The sequence below is a fragment of the Propithecus coquereli genome, unplaced genomic scaffold (assembly GCF_000956105.1).
Source record: "Propithecus coquereli isolate 6110/MARCELLA unplaced genomic scaffold, Pcoq_1.0 Scaffold79, whole genome shotgun sequence".
NCBI lineage: Eukaryota > Metazoa > Chordata > Mammalia > Primates > Indriidae > Propithecus > Propithecus coquereli.
Window position 1 is genome coordinate 5175040 of NW_012154062.1, and position 2857 is coordinate 5177896.

Below are 2857 nucleotides of genomic sequence, written 5' to 3' on the forward strand. Positions count from 1 at the left end.
AAAAAAAACCCGAGCACTTGTCCTTGTCTTCTTTCGGTTAGGGTTAGTTTCTTGTTCCTTCATGCCTCCCCCTACCTCTACCCCCAGCGTATAAACCACTTTGGTTCTTTCTCTTAAGGCCACAGGAGAATGGAGAAAATACCTCCGTATCTTTTCTACACTTACATACAGCCCCTGATACAGTTTCACAGCATGTAAATTAAAGATGACATTGACAAATCACAATGACAGTGGGGAATTTTAACCCATTGTATACTGATAGTGTGATTTCAACTCAGATCAAGTGAACCAAAAATTAGAAGAATATGGAAGACTTAAACCACACCATTAACAAACTTGATTCTCACTGAAATATCTTCAACTCTGTCTCTAACAGGGACCATTCATTTTTTAAGTATATACAGAATATTTACAGCAGTCGGCCGTGTATAATACTAGGACACAAAGCAAGTCTCAACAAATACTAAAAGATTAGTATTGTGTTATCCCTGTTCTTTGGCCATGATGCAATTAAGCTAGAAACCATAGCAATGGGGTAACTGAGACAAAACATGTTTGGAAATTATAAAACAATTCTAAATTACTCGGGGGTCAGAGAATAAATTATATTGGAAATGAGAAAATTTGTAGCAACATCGGCCTCCTTGCTGACTCTGGGCACACAGGGATGCTCCCGTATCAGTGTCTTTGTGCTGCTTTTTCTGTGTATTAAAATTCATGCAATGGAGCTAAAGAGATACTTCAGAGAAAATTTGTATCTTTACATGCTACTATGAAAAAAAAGGGAAAAATAGATTGAAAATTAACACGCTATTAAAAATTTTAGGAAACCTATTGGCAAAGTATCTTTTTAAAAAAATCCCTTCCTTACCAAGTTTGGTTTATCCTTGTTTTTCCAGGATGGTTTAATATCAGAAAATCCCCTCATGTCATTGACCACCAAGCCACCAGGTGTGGCCATGCGGGTTGTCAGCTGAGCCGCCAGGTGTCAAGGTCGTCCGTTAAGACAAGGAGCCAGGCTGGGAGGAGCAGTCGAGTCTTCACTTTCTCACCGCAGTAGTAGGCAAGAGACTGCACAAGAAAGGATGCCAGCTCCCCACTGTCCCATTCTCCCCCGTGGAACCGCTGAGTGAGGGGCAGATGAGCCAGCCAAGGGAGGAGGAGTCCTGAACAAAAGGCTCTTGTGGGCTCTCGATGTGGACCTGGGAGTCGGGGGGCGGGGGCTGAAGGCTTAGAAGTGGTAAAGTTCTGAGTAGGATTGAAGTGTTTTCAATTCCCACCCCCACCTCCACCCATAAGATATCTCAGCAGAACCCTGCTCCCCCATAAGAAGCCTTCTGAATAGAGGAGCCCTGGCCAGGAATGTGGATGCTGCGGGTACACGGGAGAGCATGGCCAGGCGGGGCTCGGGCTGAGCCCTTGCCAGCCTGCAACTCCCCCAGACTGCAGCGGCTGGCTGTGTGTCCAGTCTGCTGCGGGAGAGCAGCCTCCACCGCCAGGGCTGCCGGGCAGAGCCTTTGTAATTGCCTCTGGTCAGGACTGGAAAATCCGCACATAGGGTTTTGGCCTGGAGCCAGACTCCTCGCAAATTCTAACACATTTTAATTTCACAGATTGTAACCTGCATATGGGCATATTGCTGAAGGGTTGCATGGGGCTGAAATCCAATTCAAGGTTCGCTGCCAAGCTGTGGACCCTGGCGCGGGGCTGCGTCTGCCTGGAGGAAGGAACACTTTTGTCTGATTTCACACAAAGGTACCGTGGCCCTGTTCACATCAACAGATGAAGGAATAAATATCTTACAAAGTCCTCAATCAGTGCAGAAGACCATCGATAAAATTGAACACCCATTATGGTTTAATAAAACAAATGAATAAACTAGGTCTAGAAGAGAATTTTCTTAACCTAATAAAGTATATCTAATATAAACCTCCAGCAAACACCCAAAAGAAGAGACAAGGCTTAATATTCAGTTTTAATCATTTTCCCTCTGGCCCCTTAGACCCCACTGGGGCCAGGGGCTCTCATTCGCGGCTGACACTTGAACTGGGGAAATAAAATCTGGGTTTGGAGGTAGTGTCCAAATATCTGCAAAGTCATGTCGCTGTAAGGGGATGTTGGCAGAAGCGTGGGAGCTGAGATGAGGATAGGCCTGAGCCCCGAAGCCCTCTGGAGAGACCCCGCTCACCCCATCTGGGTTCCCAATGCTCTGGCCCTTTAAGAAGGGCTAGAACTCGGGAGGGGCTGGGGCTCTGGTCTCCTGGGAACTGAGGGACAACAAAAGCAGCAGAGATTTGGGGGGTGTGGTGGGGACCCTCCCCAGCCAGAGTGGCACACAGGACGACGGCCAGTCAGGTAGAGCAGAGTCTGGGGTGGATGGCGCAGTCCCCTCTCTTGACCCCCCTGGCCACCTGGCCACCTCTCCCCACCCCCTTTCTCCCTTTTCTCTTGGCCCTGCTCTGCTCTCTGCCACTCCCGCCACCTTGGCTCCACTTACAGACACAGTTCTTGCTTATAAGAGTTTCTTAGTTGATTTCCTTGACTTTTTAGGTTAAAAAAAAATCAAATATTCTGCAAACAATGATACTTTGATCTCATCAAATTCCTAAGCTTTCCAGTTTTTATGTCTTTTGGTCAATTGGCTTTTGCTAGTACCGCTAGAAAAATGGCACACACTAGATGCGCTGGGAGATATCCTTGTCTTGTCCTGAATGTAATGTGGGACCTCTTCTTTGACCATGAACGTCAAAGCACAACCCAGAAACAGTTATTTCGTTGGGTAGCTAACTCACAAGTACACTAAGGAGGCAGCCATTCAATTCTTATGAAGGAAACAGGCAAAAAAAAAAAAAAAAAA